The sequence below is a fragment of the Malaclemys terrapin genome, chromosome 1 (assembly GCF_027887155.1).
Source record: "Malaclemys terrapin pileata isolate rMalTer1 chromosome 1, rMalTer1.hap1, whole genome shotgun sequence".
Classification (NCBI taxonomy): domain Eukaryota; kingdom Metazoa; phylum Chordata; order Testudines; family Emydidae; genus Malaclemys; species Malaclemys terrapin.
In genome coordinates, this window is record NC_071505.1 from 354,130,558 (window position 1) to 354,149,627 (window position 19,070).

At 46.0% G+C, this 19,070-nt stretch overlaps 1 pseudogene; it reads right to left on the bottom strand.

Moving 5' to 3' along the window:
* Positions 1 to 17,674: 17,674 nt before the first annotated feature.
* On the bottom strand, positions 17,675 to 18,599 carry LOC128833992 (olfactory receptor 52E2-like; annotated as a pseudogene).
* Between the last annotated feature and the right edge of the window lie 471 nt (positions 18,600 to 19,070).

The window sequence follows — 19,070 nt, forward strand, 5'->3', positions numbered from 1 at the left end:
ATTCCTGATGTCAGATTTGTGTAAGATGATGTCTGTCTGTATCTGTACGAGTTTTTTCATGAGGTTGATGGATTTCCACTCCATACGGCTAAATGCAGTGCCTTGCATAATGACAGGTTTCAGAGTAGCAGCCGTGTTAGTCTGTATCCGCAAAAAGAAGAACAGGAGTACTTGTGGCACCTTAGAGACTAACAAATTTATTAGAGCATAAGCTTTCGTGGACTACAGCCCACTTCTTCGGATGCATATAGAATGGAACATATATTGAGGAGATATATATACACACATACAGAGAGCATAAACAGGTGGGAGTTGTCTTACCAACTCTGAGAGGCCAATTAATTAAGAGAAAAAAAACTTTTGAAGAGATAATCAAGCTAGCCTAGTACAGACAGTTTGATAAGAAGTGTGAGAATACTTACAAGGGGAGATAGATTCAATGTTTGTAATGGCTCAGCCAAGGTGCCACAAGTACTCCTGTTCTTCTTTTTGCGGATACAGACTAACACGGCTGCTACTCTGAAACCTTTCCCAGGAATGTGGCTTGTCTGGTAAGGAACTCAGTCATGCATGGTCATGTGACTTGCCCAGGTGACTCCAAAACTCCATTTTGTAGCTGGACTTTGCATAGGAGAGAGGAGGGGTTCTACACCCACAAGAGAAAGTCTATTTGAGCCCATGGGAGACTCCACCATTTTGTCTTCAGCTGGCTAAATAGAGAGCCTCTCCACCTCCAAAGATACCTGAAAGAAACTGGTACAAAGGACAGTGACTTAAAGGGGTGTGAGTGATTGCTGGACCAGAGTAACAGGAGATTAGCCTATAAAAAGGTAGCATTCTGGAACTGGTGAGGATCTTATCTGTATTCAGTTGGATTAGAGATAGGTTTGCTTGTTTTATTTTATTTTGCTTGGTAACTTACTTTGTTTTCCTGTTACTACTTTAAACCAGCTAGCCTCGGTACTGTGGACGCACTCCGCCGAATTCACGCGCTTTAGTGGGGACACACAACACCAAATTTATAAAATTGCTTCCAAAAATTCGAATAAAATAAGTTCAAAATAATTTCATACTGTAGACGTACCCTAAGATCATCTTTGGGGTCTTGGTTTGCCAGTGTCCATGTAAGCGAACTTCCCATGCTGGCTAGGCCCCTCTGGAGCTGCTTCAAAACCCAGGGTATGGCCATGCAAAAAGCCCACCTCTTCTTCACCTTGGTCACTGACTAATGTGGAGCAAGTGTACCAAAGACACTCTTTAGATTTTGAATATGTAACTCCCGTGTGTTGCAAAACTGTAATTATAGTGTTACCCATAAGTGTTCTTTTAAACTTCTGTGTACCTTTTAACGCTGTGTAGATCAGCCCTCTTTGTATCTGTGCACATTGTTAACCATTCTGCTTTTCTAACTGGGGATATCTCAATAGAGATATTCATCAATGCCATGAGACACTGTTCCTCAGTTTCCAATTCCGTACAGCAGACCAGGTTTATCATAGTTTCCCTGGTGTGATAAGCTTTGAGCCTGTTTACTGGTATTAGCTGAGAAGCACTATCCCCTAGGGATTCTTGTTTACTATTCCTAGTGTTAGACTTGCAATAGAGGTCTCCCTATGGGATGGGGAGCAAGCAGATTCCGGACACTGTGTTGGTATATAATACTCTAAATGCTTTTTATTGATTATAAAACAAACCTTACTCACTCCACATTCACACCCCAAACCTACTATTCCAGAGTCCAAAGGTCCAAATGGTCCTGATGGCCAGTCAAGATTCCCTCCGACCATCACTTCATAAGATACGGAGACCTGGCGAAAACCACATCTATATCCACATGGGACTCTGGATGAGTAAATGACTCTGATTTGTGGAAATCATAGGCAACCATTTATAGTCCATTCCGTTGTGTCATCGGTTCTTTGCCTTTGTTTCCTAGGACTTTTACCCACACAATTGCAAAGAGACAATCGTGGGAGGGCTGCCAGGGTCCAAGGGGTGCCATTTCCTCCAATTCTTACACTATTTTATATCAGTCCTGCTGGTGTTGTTTCCTTTTCTGCGTCAATGACCTATAACTTATCTAATGGATATATATATATCACAATATATATAGTGGACTTTTTCCATGGGCATAACCCTTGGTTGGGAAGCAGCTTCAGTGTGGGCTAGCCAACATGCAAAGTGCCCTTCAATCCTTACCTCTTCAGACCATTGTTGTGGTCAAAGACACCCACGCAGTGATTTTAGTTCAAAGACTCAAACCTGAGGCCAGTTTATTGACATACATACCAGTGCACTGGGGTGCAGTCCGAAGACTGACCCCCGAGGGCCGCTCGCAGGCGGGCTTTTATTTCGTCAAACCGCAAATGAAGTACAAACAATGCGTCATGAGTTAAGAAATTAGGGTTGGGATCAGTTCCTCCCCTAAACCGCGAGTTAAGAAACTAGGGTCGGAGTCAGTTCCCCCCCCCGCCCACCTAGGTACCTTCCTCATTTTTCCGAGAATTGGATGTTTATTTGGGTAGAGGGGCACTTGGTGGTTTTCCCCAGGGGTGGTACTTGGCACCAGTTTGGGTACATTTCTCAAGACACATGCTATTTTCCGGGGTCTTTTGATTAAAGATTGTGGGGGGGGTTCCATGGGACGCCTAAAGAGGATCTATGATTGGCTATTTTTGCAGATAGCTGGAATCACTGAGTGGGTCACAGATCACCCAAAGGAGAAGCTGCATGAGTTAAGAAATTGCATTTAGCTAAAGTTACCTATTGCTTCACACAAGTGGTTATTATATTTCATTAGTGCTGCTGCTGGGGCTTTTTTTCCTATTCTTTCTCTCCTTGCCCCCCCCCTCCTCTGTTCATGACCCTTGACCGAGTTTGCAGGGAATTGTGCAGTCTAGTCTAGTTCAGGCCCTGTCCTGGGCCCTGGCCTGTACTGCTTTGTGTAAGGGTAGCTAGCATAACAGATCTCTGTTGGAGTATTTATTTTGGGGGCTTTAGATTCACAGCTCAGGCTATTAAAAAGAAGGCCCCCTGCTCTATTTCCCCACACCGTTGAATACCAAGTACTCAATGATGACCTTGAACTGAGATCCCTACTGAAGGGGACACTGAGGGTTAAGGAAAACCAGTAACTAAACATATGTAAGGTTCAGGAAGTAGTTGAAACCTAAAATGTATTTTCAGCAATATATATAGTGATTTATATATCAATTTAATATGTTATAGGTCACTGAGGCCTGGTATAAATGACGCATGCTTGAAATGAAGCCACTCAGTGTAGTATACATAGACTGACTCCCCAGTTCATCACATTGACACAGCACAGTAAGGACAGGGAAGTGTTTAATGTGTGTCTGTCTGTCCAGTAACTGTGTGACGAACTGGGACTATTCTTAATGTTTCCTCTGAATATTGTAGGAGTGGCTCAGTTTCCCATATGCATTTCTTAAGTCTCTAGGTGGTGGGATAAAGGCCAATATGCATGTTCTCTGAGAAGCAACAGCCCGTAAGGCTTCTCGTTGATTACTCCTAGCATGTCCAAAAGCTTTCTCCCTGTAAGGAATTTACCCTGGCCGATCCCATTGACATAGGCCTAGCCCAGGCAGACAATTACAGGCCGCAAGCCTGAACCAACCCTAGCACTGTATTACTAACAGTCAGGGTCATGGCCAAAGGAAGGAGGAGGCAGAAGAAGGGGAATTGGGAAGTCCCAGCAACTACAATAATAACGTGTGTGTTTATGGCTGGCGAAATATAATAACCGCTTGTGTGAAGTAATAAGCATCCAGTAACTAGCTAAATCAATTAATCATGCTTCTGTGTATGTATTGCATGTACCCCTATTGTGTAATGGTACCCTGCCTGGAACATTTTGAGTAATAGGCACCCCAAATAAGGCAAGGTAATGCCAGTATCGGAAACCACCAAAAAGCCCTCCTCTCAATTTGCACCCTGTTCTGGGAAGATTGCAACAGGAGTGTCAGGAAGAACGGAAGGACCCTAACTCCTCTATTCTTATAAATGATGTGTAACGTGTAATTTGTTTGTGGTTTTCGGCTTTATAAAGGCAAATTGTACTCCGATTCAGGGGAGTAATTTTCTAACTGCTACTCCCAACACGCTGGTATGTATTGCAATAAACAGGCCTCAGGCTTGAGTCTCATAGACTCAGAGACTCTAAGGTCAGAAGGGACCATTATGATCATCTAGTATGACCTCCCGCATGATGTGGGCCACAAAAGCTGACCCACCCACTCCTGGAAGAATTTTCTCCCTTAACTCAGCTGTTGAAGTCCCCAAATCATGATTTAAAGACTTCAAATTGCTGGGAATCCTCCAGCAAGCGACCCCTGCCCCATGCTGTGGAGGAAGGGGAAAAACCTCCAGGGCCTCTGCCAATCTGCCCTGGAGGAAAATTCCTTCCCCACCCCAAATATGGTGATCAGCTGAACCCCGAGCATGCGGGCAAGATTCTCTAACCAGACTCTCTGGAAAAAGTTCACTGTAGTAACTTTTAATATCCCATCATTGACCATTGTTGCTAATTACCAGCGATGGAACGTTATTGACCTATTGACTAAAATCACTTTATCCCATCAAACCATCCCCTCCATAAACTTATCAAGCTTAATCTTTTGCCTCCACAGTCTTTTGCCTCCACTGTTTCCCTCGGAAGGCTGTTCCAAAACTTCACCCCTCTGATGGTTAGAAACCTTCGTCTAATTGCAAGCCTAAACTTCCCGACGGCCAGTTTATATCCATTTGTTCTTGTGTCCACATTAGTACTGAGCTGAAATAATTCCTCTCCTTCCCTGCTATTTATCCCTCTGATATATTTAAAGAGAGCAATCATATCCCCCCCTCAGCCTTCTTTTGGTTAAGGTAAACAAACCGAGCTCCTCGAGTCTCCTTTCATATGACAGGTTTTCCATTCCTCGGATCATTCTAGTGGCCCTTCTCTGCACCCGTTCCAGTTTGATTTCATCCTTTTTAAACATGGGAGACCAGAACTGCACACAGTACTCCAAATGAGGTCTCACCAGTGCCTTGTATAACGGAACCAGCACCTCCTTATCCCTATTAGAAATACCTCGCCTAATGCATCCCAAGACCGCATTAGCTTTTTTCACGGCCACGTCACATTGCCGACTCATAGTCATCCTGCGATCAACCAGGACTCCGAGGTCCTTCTCCTCTTCCGTTACTTCCAACTGATGCGTCCCCAGCTTATAACTAAAATTGTTGTTATTTATCCCTAAGTGCATAACCTTACACTTCTCACTATTAAATTTCATCCTATTACTATTACTCCAGTTTACAAGGTCATCCAAATCACCCTGCAGGATATCCCAATCCTTCTCCGAATTGGCAATACCTCCCAACTTTGTGTCATCCGCAAACTTTATCAGCCCACTCCTACATTTGGTTCCAAGGTCAGTAATGAATAGATTAAATAAAATTGGACCCAAAACCGAACCTTGAAGAACTCCATTGGTAACCTCCCTCCAACTTGACAGTTCACCTTTTAATACGACCCGCTGCAGTCTCCCTTTTAACCAGTTCTTTATCCACCTCTGGATTTTCATATCGATCCCCATCTTTTCCAATTTAACCAATAATTCCTCATGCGGTAACGTATCAAACACTTTACTGAAATCGAGATATATTAGCTCCACCGCATTTCCTTTATCTAAATAATCTGTTACTTTCTCAAAGAAGGAGATCAGGTTGGTTTGGCACGATCTACCTTTCGTAAAACCGTGTTGTAATTTGTCTCAATTGGCATTGTCCTCAAGGTCCTTAACTACTTTCTCCTTCAAATTTTTTTCCAAGACCTTGCATATTACAGATGTTAAACTAACAGGCCTGTAGTTACCCGGGTCACTTTTTTTCCCCTTCTTGAAAATAGGAACCACATTAGCTATTCTCCAATCAAATGGTACCACCCCCGAGTTTACAGATTCATTAAAAATTATCACTAACGGCTTGCAATTTCTCACACCAGTTCCTTTAATATTCTCGGATGAAGATCATCCGGTCCTCCTGATTTAGTCCCGTTAAGCTGCTCGAGTTTGGCTTCTACCTCGGATACAGTAATGTCAATCCCCACTCCTTTATTCCCATCCATCTCACTTCTACTATTCCTCAGCCTTTCATTAGCCTCATTAAATACCCATGCAAAATATTCATTTAGATATTGTGCCATGCCTAGATTATCCTTAATCTCCACTCCATCTACAGTCTTAAGCGGTCCCACTTCTTCTTTCTTTGTTTTCTTCCTATTTATATGGCTATAAAAGCTCTTGCTATTGGTTTTAATTCCCCTTGCAAGGTCCAACTCTACATGGCTTTTGGCTTTTCTCACTCCTTCTCTACATGCTCTGACCTCAATAAGGTAAGTTTCCTTACTGATCCCTCTCCACTTCCACTCTTTGTACGCTTTCTGTTTTTTCCTAGGTTTCAGAGTAGCAGCCGTGTTAGTCTGTATCTGCAAAAAGAAGAACAGGAGTACTTGTGGCACCTTAGAGACGTGTACAAGGTGAATTGAAAAATACCACTTCTTCCGCTTATCATTTCACAGTGCAAACATTTGCAATCAAAATAAAGTGAGCACTGTACACTCTGAACTCTGTGCTGTAATAGAAAATAAATAAATTTGTTAGTCTCTAAGGTGCCACAAGTACTCCTGTTCTTCTGTTTTTTCCTAATCGCCCCTTTGAGACGGTCGCTCATCCAGCTTGGTCTAAATCTCTTGCTTACTAATCTTTTTCCCTTTTTTGGGATACAGGCCTCCAACAGCTCCTGCAACTTCAACTTGAAATAATCCCAGGCACCTTCTGCCTTTAGATCCCTAAATATGTTAGTCCAATCCACTTCCCTAACTAGTCCCCTTAATTTATTAAAGTTAGCCCTTTTGAAATCGTAAACCTTAGTCTCCGATTTAATTCTGTTAATCTTTCCATTTATTTTAAAATGAATTAGCTCATGATCACTCGACCCAAGATTGTCCCCTATAACCATTTCCTAAACGAGGTCCTCACTACTCACCAAAACCAAATTTAAAATGGCATCCCCTCTCGTCGGTTCAGCAACTACTTGATGAAGGAATTCATCAGCTATCACGTCTAGGAAAATCTGAGCCCTATTATTGTTACTAGCATTTGTTCCCCAATCTATATCTGGGAAGTTAAAGTCTCCCATGATTACACAGTTCCTATTAGTATTTACTTCCCTAAAAACGTTAAAGAGTTCTCTGTTCATATCCAGGCTAGATCCCGGCGGTCTATAGCACACCCCAAGCACTATCCCAAGGGAGGCGCTAGTAGTTCTTTTACCCAATGTGAGTATTGCCCAGACAGACTCCGTCTTATCCATTCCATCACTTATTTCTTTACAGTTTACCTCATTATTGACATACAATGCTACTCCCCCACCTTTACCTTTGATCTGGTCTTTCCTAAACAGCACATACCCTTCCATACCTGTACTCCAGTCATGACTACTGTTCCACCACATTTCAGTTATTCCTATGATATCTGGTTTCATTTCTTGGACCAGGAGCTCTAATTCCTCCATTTTGTTACCTAGGCTTCTCGCATTGGTGTATAAACATCTTAATTTATGCCGTTTGGCCTCTCTCACATTTGTTATCCCATTTGGTATGGACACGGTACTGCTAGTATGACCTATTAGTCTAGTATCCATCCCCCCTCCTTATGTCCAATCTCGTCCCCCTGGCTATATCCGTTCTTATCTCATTGTCCTCCCTCTCAATGTTATAATCTGGTGTGGAGATTAACAGGGCATATCCCCCAAATTCCTAGTTTAAAGATCTTTAGATGAGATGAGCCAGCCTTCCTCCCAGAAGTCTATTTCCTTCCCTAATCAGGTGAAGTCATCCCGTGAGAACAGTTTTCTGTCCCCAAAAGCCTCCCAGTGGCCATACATCCCAAAGCCCTCTTTATAGCACCACTCCCTTGGCCAACTATTTATCATCACAATCCTGTCACCCCTTTGCTGCCCTTCCCTGATCAAAATGATGCGTGGGTGACTTTTTCCATGACATCCCTAAACCATGCCTGCTACACCTTTTCATAGGTTTCCCATCAGTACAAAATTTTTATGTCATAAGATTTACCATTACCAACTAACTTTTCATTATGAGATTTCATAATCATAGAATCATAGACTATCAGGGTTGGAAGGGACCTCAGGAGGTCATCCAGTCAACCCCCCTGCTCAAAGCATGACCAATCCCCAACTAAAACATCCCAGCCAGGGATTTGTCAAGCCTGACCTTAAAAACCTCTAAGGAAGGAGATTCCACCACCTCCCTAGGTAACCCATTGTAGTGCTTCACCACCCTCCTAGTGAAATTTTTTTTCCTAAAATCCAACCTAAACCTCCCGCATTCAACATCCCTGTGGTGGGAAGAACATCTCAACAGCGCATCACTGTGGCATTTAATTTTAAAAGGGGGAACTATGCAAAAATGAGGGGGTTAGTTAAACAGAAGTTAAAAAGTACAGTGACTAAAATGAAATCCCTGCAAGCTTCATGGGTGCTTTTTAAAGACACCATAATAGAGGTCCAACTTCAATGTATACCCCAAATAAAGAAACACAGTAAAAGAACTAAAAAAGAGCCACCGTGGCTTAACAACCCTGTAAAAGAAGCAGTGAGAGAAAAAAAGACTTCCTTTAAAAAATGGAAGTCAAATCCTAGTGAGGCAAATAGAAAGGAGCATAAACACTGCCAAATTAAGTGCAAGAATGTAATAAGAAAAGCCAAAGAGGAGTTTGAAGAACGGCTAGCCAAAAACTCAAAAGGTAATAACAAAATGTTTTTTAAGTACATCAGAAGCAGGAAGCCTGCTAAACAATCAGTGGGGCCCATCGATGATCGAGATACAAAGGGAGAGCTTAAGACAATACATTTCAGAGTAGCAGCCGATAAAGTCATTGCAGAGAAACTAAATGGATTCTTTGCTTCAGTCTTCACGGCTGAGGATGTTAGGGAGATTCCCAAACCTGAGCCGGCTTTTGTAGGTGACAAATCTGATGAACTGTCACAGATTGAAGTGTCACAAGAGGAGGTTTTGGAATTAATTGATAAACTTAACAGTAACAAGTCACCGAGACCAGATGGCATTCACCCCAGAGTTCTGAAAGAACTCAAATGTGAAGTTGCAGAACTATTAACTAAGGTTTGTAACCTGTCCTTTAAATCGGCTTCTGTATCCAATGACTGGAAGTTAGCTAATGTAACACCGATATTTAAAAAGGGCTCTAGAGGTGATCCCGGCAAGTACAGACAGGTAAGGCTAACGTTGGTACTGGGCAAGTTAGTCGAAACAATAGTTAAGAATAAAATTGTCAGACACATAGAAAAACATAAACTGTTGAGCACTAGTCAACATGGTTTCTGTAAAGGGAAATTGTTTCTTACTAATCTATTAGAGTTCTTTGAAGGGGTCAACAAACATGTGAACAAGGGGGAATCCAGTGGACATAGTGTACTTAGATTTCCAGAAAGCCTTTGACAAGGTCCCTCACCAAAGGCTCTTACGTAAATTAAGCTGTCATGGGATAAAATGGAAGGTCTTTTCATGGATTGAGAACTGGTTAAAAGACAGGGAATAAAGGGTAGGAATTAATGGTAAATTCTCAGAATGGAGAGGGGTAACTAGTGGTGTTCCCCAAGGGTCAGTCCTCGGACCAATCTTGTTCAACTTATTCATAAATGATCTGGAGAAAGGAGTAAAGAGTGACGTGGCAAAGTTTGCAGATGATACTAAACTGCTCAAGATATTTAAGACCAAAGCAGAGTGTGAAGAACTTCAAAAAGATCTCACAAAACTAAGTGATTGGGCAAAAAAATGGCAAATGAAGTTTAGTGTGGTATTGCCCACCGTTAGGGAATTTGCTGGGCAACCCAGAGCCTGTTTCTCTGGCCAGCACACTGGGCTGTTAGGGTCTCTAGCCTGCAATCAGGAAAATGAGACAAACAAAAGTTATGAGTCCAAGCCCTTCATCAGGACAGGGCACCAAAGAGTCTATGGCTTTGGCCTGTATTCAGGGCTGAGCAGCAAACAGTCAGTTTTGAGCCCCTGGCCCTCAGTCAGGGCGGCAGGTAAAGGGTCTATGGCTCTGGTATATACCCAGGACTGAGCAGCAAAGGAATAGTTATTATCCCCAAGTCCTCAGACAGGGTGGGGCAGCAAAAAGTCTATGGCTCAGGCCTGTACTCAGGGCGAAGCAGAAAGAAGGTTGGGCATCCTAGCTCCATCGGATGGCTGACAATTGCAGACTTCTTAGCCTAGAGAGGGGGGACTGCCACCTCAATGTTTGGTGACAGGGGTTGGGGGATGTGGGCCTTCCTGACTCCATCACTTCGCTCCCCTAAGAGTTGTGTAGAATTGTGCCCCTGGGTCAGTTGGGAATCCACCTGAAACACGTTGACTGGGTCTCTGGCCACAACACAGTCAGACTAGGGTTGGCTGCCGCAGGCCAATTGCTACCCTCCCATCTGCTGGCACCCGGATGCGTAGGGCTTCCTCTGGTTCAACTGAGTAGAAAACCAGAAGCAGTCCCAGTGGCACCTTGGTCATGGGGTGGCTCCAGCAGCTCTGGTCAGTCCTGTAAACAGCTCAGTGGGGATCCACTGCAGTCTCCCAGCTCAGGAGAAGACAGGAGGTGTCTCTTTCCTTCGGTGGCTTCAGCCTAACAGATCCCCCAGACTCGCCCTTTATAATTCCTGTTCCACCCTCTGACTTCCAGTGAGAGGGCTGAGCATGTCCTGGCTCTGCCCACTAGGGCTCACAGAGTGGTATCTCCCCTCTGGCTCAGTGGGAGGACACTCCGCTCCGCTAAATGCCGCATTTCCCTCTATATGTTTCAGGGGTAATCTGAAATTGTTTCAGAATCATTCTTTTGAATTTACAATAATCTAAAGAATCCTCAATTGGCATTTTATATCCAGAGTTTTACCAGTTAGCTTTGCAACTAAAGTGGGCATCTTCTGGTCATCAGGAATCTCTGAATCGCAGAAAGCCTCTCAAAGGTCCTGAAGTATTCAGCTATATCACTTGCCTCATTGTATGAAGGACACAACTATTCCCATTTGTGGAGTTTTGGAGAGGTGGAAATCAGAAGGGATTCTGGTTCTCCTTTTCCAGCAAATCCAATTGGTGTTTTCACTCTCCCTCCTCAACATTTTGTGGTTTTACTTCCATAGTCCTTCTGTGTTCAGCCTCCTCTCTGGCAGCCTCTGCCTTGCTAGTTCCAAAATTCCCCTATGTTCTTTTTCTTTTTCTACTGCCTGCAATCTGAATAGCTCTAGTTTCACCATTGTTTCACTATTTTCACTGATCGTGCTGCTTTTCTCTACTTCCTTCCCTTTCCTGAAATAAGCAAACAGAAAATAACAAACCGGCAACCTATTTGACTCATCTCCAGCCACTACATTAAAATCTCTACACCAGTGTATGAAGTGCAAATCTCACTCAGAACAACAAGCTGTGCACCAGCCCCTGTTCCTGGGCAGATTTCCCTGTATACTTAAAAAAAAAATTGTTTTAGGTAAAAAATATAAAACAGATTTATTAAGTTCAGAAATATAGATTTTAAGCTATTATTAGCAATAAGTGTATATAACAAAGCATATTACCCAAGAAATAAAGCAAAATCATAAACTGAGTTCTAGATACTAGACAGAATTGGAACCAAACAGTGTCTCAACCTGATAGTACAAACTGTTCACCAATCTTCCATACAGAGACTGGGGATTCTACTTTACATCCTGGGACCATCTCCTCAGTCAAAGTTTCTTCCTCTAACCCTGTTTTCAGGTGTTGAGTTGTGGGGAGTAAGACCAAGTGATGATATCACTTCCACTTTAACAGCTTCTGCCATTTGGAGGGAACTTCATTTTTCCAAATAAAGCCCCCAGCACAGTTAGTGGGAAAGTACAGACTGAATATGGAGTCCGGAGTCACAGGACCTAGTCACATTCCCTTGCATGTTTTGATGGCTCATAGAAGGAGCCATTATCCATATCTTGGCAAGAATGTCCCCAGAAAAGTCCATCAGGTGGGGATAAGCTTCTTCCATCGTCCATTGTGTACATTGATGGGCCACAAACAAGAATAGTGCATTCACAATGTGCTAGGTAGACTGGATGTAAACTACCATTTGGGAGTTAACACAAGAGCAAACACATTTGAAATACAGATACATAGTCAATATTCATAACTTCAGGTATAAAAATGAGACATGTATACAAATAAGATAATCATGTTCAGCAAACCACAACTTTTCCATAGACACCTCATGTGACATATTTTGTACAAGATTTATTGAAATAATATAACAGTGATGAATATGGGGGTGCCAGGGTGTTGTTTTGGGGTGCAGAGTATCACAGCAATATGTCTATCAAACTAGATCTCTCTGAGATACACCTCTACCTTGATATAGAGCCAAAAAATCTTACCACATTATAGGTGAAACCGCATTATATCAAACTTGCTTTGATCCACCGGAGTGCGCAGCCCCGCCCACCCGGAGCACTGCTTTACTGCGTTATATCAGAATTTGTGTTATATCAGGTCACGTTATATCAGGGTAGAGGTGTATAATTTTCTATTTTAATACAAGACATACATCAATGTCTTGAAAAAGACTACCTTCTGGTATGTAATACAGGAGAAAAACAATCCGAGGTACAGAGCAAAGGAAAATGAGCGTGTTTTCCCCGTTCCTCATCTCACATGCAATAGGGGATACCTTAAAAATGTCCCTCTAACTTTCTTGTTCAGTGATAGTCACCTGTACTTTCTGTTTGTCAGACCTCAGCCTCACACATATTACTGGATTAACAGACATTTTGACACAGTATCTGGAGAGCCATTCATCCCATCAGTTATCATCATCATCTTCATAGGAAATCCCAAAGGAATGTAGCCTCCTCGAAAATCAAGTGTTGCCCCAATCGACCACTGGGAAGCTGCTTAAGGGGGTCTGGTTGCATATTCACGCAGTGGCTATCTTGTTGTGTTACTGAAGCTTTTGGCACCCACATGATTGCTGGCCATTTAATTGCATTCCTTGGTAGGTCCACTTCCGAATTTGCTGATCATTTACTCTAGTAATGTATCCCCAGGAAGAAAGCTGCCAAAACTGAAACAGCTGTTGGGGGCCATTGTGGGTTCAATATATCCTCACTCCTCATCTTCTGCTGCCCCATGATACAGAGCAGCTGACAGAGAAAACGAGCATTGAAAATGTCAGGCCGAAGTGCCTCAGCCTTCCAAGGGGAGTAGTGACGGCAAAAAACATATCTGGCTTCAAGACTAAGCTTGATAAGTTTATGGAGGGAATGGTATAATGAGAGAGCCTAATTTTGGCAATTAATTGGTCTTTGACTAGGAGCGGTAAATATGTCCAATGGCTTGTGATGGGATGTTAGATGGGGTGGGATCTGAGTTACTACAGAGAATTCTTTGCTGACTGTCTGGCTGGTGAGTCCTGCCCACATGCTCAGGGTTTAGCTGATTGCTCTATTTGGGGTCGGGAAGGAATTTTACTCCAGAGCAGATTGGCAGAGGCCCTGTTTTTTGTTTTTGTTTTTTTTGCCTTCCTCTGCAGCGTGGGGCATGGGTCACTTGCTGGAAGATTTTCTGCAGCTTGAAGTCTTTAAACCATGATTTGAGGACTTCAGTGGCTCAGACACAGGTTTGATTAGGGTTACCATTCGTCCGGATTCTCCCGGACATGTCCGGCTTTTTTGAGTTAAAAATAGCATCTGGGGGGAATTTGTCAATGTCTGGACTTCCCCTCCTCCCCCCCATGCAGAGCGTGCGCGCGGCTTACAGAGCAGCCCGGGCTCCAACAGCCAGAGCCAGAGCCCTTCCTTCACTTCCCCCTCCTCTCTCCTGAAACTTGACACCCCTCCCCTCCTCTCTCTCCCTCCCCCCCTCCCGCCCTGCATTCACAGATCGCCGGCCGTTCGTCTGGAGCTCCGACCCTGCTCCCCTCCCCTGCTGCCGAGCACGCTGCTCTGCAGCACAGTAAGGGGGCTGGGGGTCAGAGAAGCGGCAGGGAGGTTCTGGGGGGGGTAGTCAAGAGACAGGGAGCAGGGGGGAGGGTTGGATGGGTCAGGGAGTTCGGGGGGGGCTGTCTGGGGGCTGGGGGTGTAAGGTTTTGGGCAGTCAGGGTACAGTTGGGGGGGGTCTCAGGAGGGAGCAGTTAGGGGACAAGGAACAGGGAGGCTTAGGTAGGGGGTGGGGTTCTGGAGGGCAGTTAGGATCAGGGGTCCCAGGAGGGGGCAGTCAGGGGACAAGGAGCGGGGGGGGTCGGGAGTTCGGGGGGGGGCTTTCTGGGGGGGGTGGATAAGGTTTTGGGCAGTCAGGGTACAGGTAGGAGGTAGGGTCCTGGGGGGCAGTTAGGGAGAGGGGTCTCAGGAAGGGGCAGTTAGGGGATAAGGAACAGGGAGGCTTAGGTAGGGGGTGGGGTTCTGGAGGGCAGTTAGGAGCAGGGATCCCAGGAGGGGGCAGTCAGGGGACAAGGAGCAGGGGGGGGGTTGGGAGTTCTGGTGGCAGGGCTGTCGGGGGCAGGAGTGGGGAGAGGGATCGTAGCAGTCAGGGAACAGGGAGCAGAGGGGTTTAGATGGGTCGGGAGTTCTGGGGGGGGGGCTGTCAGGGGGTAGGGAGTGGTTGGATGGGGCGTGGGAGTCCCAGGGGTCTGTCTGGGGGTGGGGGTGTGGATAAGGGTTGGGGCAGTCAGGGGACAGGTAGGGGGTAGGGTCCTAGGGGGCCAGTTAGGATGTGGGGAAGGTCTCAGGAGGGGGCAGTCAGGGGACAAGAGGCAGGGAGGCTTAGGGAGCGGGTGGAGTCCTGGGGGGCAGTCAGGGGACAAGGAGTGGGGGGAGGGTTGGGGGTTCTGAGGGGGCAGGAAGTGGGAGGGAGTGGAAGGGGCAGGGGCGGGGCTAGGACAGGATGGGGGCGGGGCTAGGACAGGGGCGGGGCTAGGGCGGGGCTCCTCCCGTCCTCTTTTTTGATTGTTGAAATATGGTAACCCTAGGTTTGTGAACATGTTGTTTAATTAGCTGGTGGCAACAGCTGATATCCTTTGGTTTTCTTTCTCAGCTATTCCCTGGAGGGTGTGTGTGTGTGAAAGGGCTTGAGGGTACCCCACAGGAAGGAATTCCCAAGTGCGCCTTCCTGGGTTCTAAGAGGAGTTTTGCACTTGGGTGGTGGCAGTATCTACCAATCCAATGTAAGGAAAAGTTATAACCATAGGAGCTTAATACAAGGGTGTGACGGGTTGGATCACGGACCCCCCCCCCGCTTTGGAACTTCCACTCGATGTGCCAAGACTACCTCTGCCCCTGCTTTCCCTGCCAGCTTGGGACCCCAGCACCCTGCCTTGCTGAGCCAGACACACCCGTCTGCTCCAACAAAGACCCAGGGTCTGAATTACTTGCCCCAAAGCTGCAGGTTTACCTGAAAGCAGCTAACAGAAGTGTTAATACCTGGGGGAGGTGCATATCTCTCTATCAGTGTTATAGAGAGCGAACAATTTATGAATTTACCTTGTATAAGCTTTATACAGGGTAAAACGGATTTATTTGGGTTTTAAACCCCATTGGGAGTTGGGCATCTGAGTGTTAAAGACAGGAACACTTCTGTGAGCTGCTTTCAAGTGCATTGTAGATAGGCATGTGCCAGGGTCTGCCTCATGCTGCAAAACGGGCAGGCATCTCGAATGGGGGCAAGATGGAAATAAAATACATATATACAGTCCAACCAGGTCACAACCGATCGATCTCCACCTGGATGTAGGTAAAGATGGAATTCTCATCCGGGTGTTGGTCATGTCAGACGTCCACCAGGGAATGATTATTGATGATCTGTCTGAGGATGCCTGCAGCAGCCTGGCTGCTCTCGATCCCTGAGTGATTCTGGTCCTCAAAGAAGGAATTTAAAATGCCCCGCAGGTCCAGGCACTAGTGATGATCCAAAGTGCCGAGGAAGGCAGACACCTGTTGATAGAAACACCCACTCCAGGTCTGAATTCGGATGGTAGACATTAAATAGATTCAATGTCAGCCCGTCCACACAGGCCTGGAGGTGCAGCAGGCAACCTGGCATGACCTCGGCAACTCCCAGCATTTCAGGCTGTAGAAGGGGGGAGAACAGGGTGGCCACCCCAGCTGAATGAGCGCTGAGGTGTCTAAAATATACCTGGTCCCCCGACTCCAGCCGCCAACTAGTCTCGGCGGCTGGATCCATGTGGGTTTCCTGCAGGTAAACCACAGAGTACCCTACATCAGAAAGGAGGATACCTGGCAACTGTGGAGACCCACCCTAGAGCCTCTGGTGTTCAATGTTGAAAAGATGGTTGGGTTCATCCTGAGGGCTGAGAAGGATCCTTGTGAGCAGAAGCATCCCCACCCAGCCTTGCAACAATCGCTGACCAACCTGAAAGGCTTGTCACAGAAGTTTCAGGCCCCCTGGTAGACCAGGATGTCCTACCTCCCGTTTCCCCTCCACTCCTCCAAAACAGCCCTTGTGGCCCAGAAGGCGAGATGGAAGTCTCCCCAACTCTGGAGAGGGAGCTTCGCCTTACCCTTGAAATCACAGGGGTCCACCAGAAAGCCGTCATGCTCATCCCGCAACACAGTGGGGGACAGGGTAGTGGATCTATGATGATCCTCTGGCTGGGTCCATTTTACGACTCTGTGGCCCACGGAGATGGGCAAAGAGGGATCAGACTACCAGTGTGGCGACTGTACCAGTGGCACTGTGCAACCTGTCTCTATCTCCAGAAAGGTAAAGGGAGGTGAAGGGAAGAGAGAAGCTTCTAAAGGGTCAGGGAGGGGGGACAAAAACTACCCCCTGACATTTGTCCAAGGACAGGGGAAATGAGAAAACCCCTCAGGGGTACCACTATGGAAATGTAGGGGACAAAACTTAGTAGGACTTCTCCCCTCTCCTCCCCCCACAGCTCCTGCCAGAGCTCGGGGCAGCCTGAGATGAGGGCTTCTTCTGCGGCTCCAGCCGGGCAGCCTGGTCTCTTCCCCTCCCCCTGCAGCTCCTACTGGGGCGAGAGGCTTGAACTCCTGCCAGCTGAAGCTGAGGCAGCCCTTTTGCTCAGCTGCGCCACATAAATCACATGGTGATTGCCATGTTCTGTTCATTCCCTTTGAAGCACCTGGCACTGGGCACTATCAGAAGACAGGCTACTGGGCTACATGGACCATTGGTTTTACCCGGTATGGCCATTCTGATCTTCTTAGTTAGACCCCAGATGTTTCTGCTTCCTGCTGTAACACACTATACGCCACTCCCCTCCCAGAGCTGAGACAGGTCCCAGGAGTCCTGACGGGGTCTCTCTCTCCACAGAGTTAGTAACAGAATAAACAGAAGAGATGGGGGAAGACTGCAATTTCAGGGACCAAGCTACCAGGAATTACAAAGGTGGCAACCCATTGGAGTGTGCATAGACTAACTCCCCAGGTCATCACATTGACACAGCACAGTAAGGACAGTAAAGGGTTTAATGTCTCTCTGTCTGTCCAGTAAGTGATTCAGGGAAGATGCACCAGCACCATGAACCAGCCAGTTCTGCACAGAGCTCAATTTGAGAGCAAGAGCACAAGGAGAAAACATTTAGGTCCCTTTATGAGTAAAGAGCTGGAGCAGCCTGCCCCAGATCTGTTTGGTCCTCACCCCATAAATGATGGGGTGTAGCACAGGGGGCACCAGCAGGTACACACTGACAATGAGAACGTGGCAATGAAGTGGCACATTGTGGCCAAACCGTTGCGTGAGAGAGGAGAATAAACCTGGGATGTACAAAGCTAAGATCGCACAAAGATGAGAGATGCAGGTCCCAAAAGTTTTGAGCCGGGCATCCTTTGTGGGTCAGAGTATAGGACACGGCGATAAAAAATACATCCATTCCGATCACAGAGAGAAGATCAAACAGGCCATAGTAACTACTGATGCGGATGTCAGCGCAGGCCAGCTTCACCACAGCCATATGCCCACAATAGGAGTGGGGGATGATGTTGGTTCTGCAATATGGCCACTGCCTTGCCAATAAGGGATAGGGTAATGTGAGTATGCCACTGCGCAGCACCACCGCCAGGCCTATCTTGGCCACTACAGAGTTTGTGAGGGTTGTTGAATATCTCAGAGGATTGCAGATGGCCACGTAGCGATCGAAAGCCATGGCCATGAGGATTCCAGACTCCATCGTTGAGAAGGCGTGAATGAAGTACATCTGAGTGAGGCAGGCACTGAAACTGATCTCCCTGGAATTGAACCAGAAGATGCTCAGCATTTTCGGTAGAGTGGATGTGGAGATGACCAGGTCGGTAATGGCCAGCATGCAGAGGAAATAGAACATGGGCCCATGGAGGCTTGACTCTCTCTTCACAATAAATAGGATAGTGAAGTTCCCCAATACGGCTATGGCGTACATAGCGCAGAAGGGAATGGAAATCCAGATATGTGCTGCCTCTAGGCCTGGAATGCCAAGTAGGATGAAGGTGGAGGGGTTGGTGAAGTTGGTTGTGTTGGAATTTGACATGGAGTATGGAAGAAAGTGCCCAACTCTAAGGCATAAGGGTGTCTCCTGCATGTACCGTACGTTCCCCTGACTTTCTGTGTGTTCCCAGGGTCTTGGGTGATGGTCGCAGTAGAAATGCCTGAATGGAGAGACAACGTTAATATGAGACACTACATGCACTAGTGCAGACTGTTCATGGGAGAAGCAGATTGAGCATCTTCATACCCTGAAAAATTACATTTTCCTAATTCAGAGAAAATAACTATGAACAATAAACCTACTAAATCCAATTCCATATTTTGTGGTGCTCTCTGCATTAATAATTCCTACACTTTGTGGCGGAGGAAGCTTAAGAGGCAACAGCAGGAAACACAAATGTGGATACTGGTTATCCATCATTGTTCCTTAATACAATGAGAGCCAGGATAGGGAGTCCATATTGTAGGGAGTTCCCCATTCATCCAGTTGCTCGAAATCTGACTGTGGGAAAAA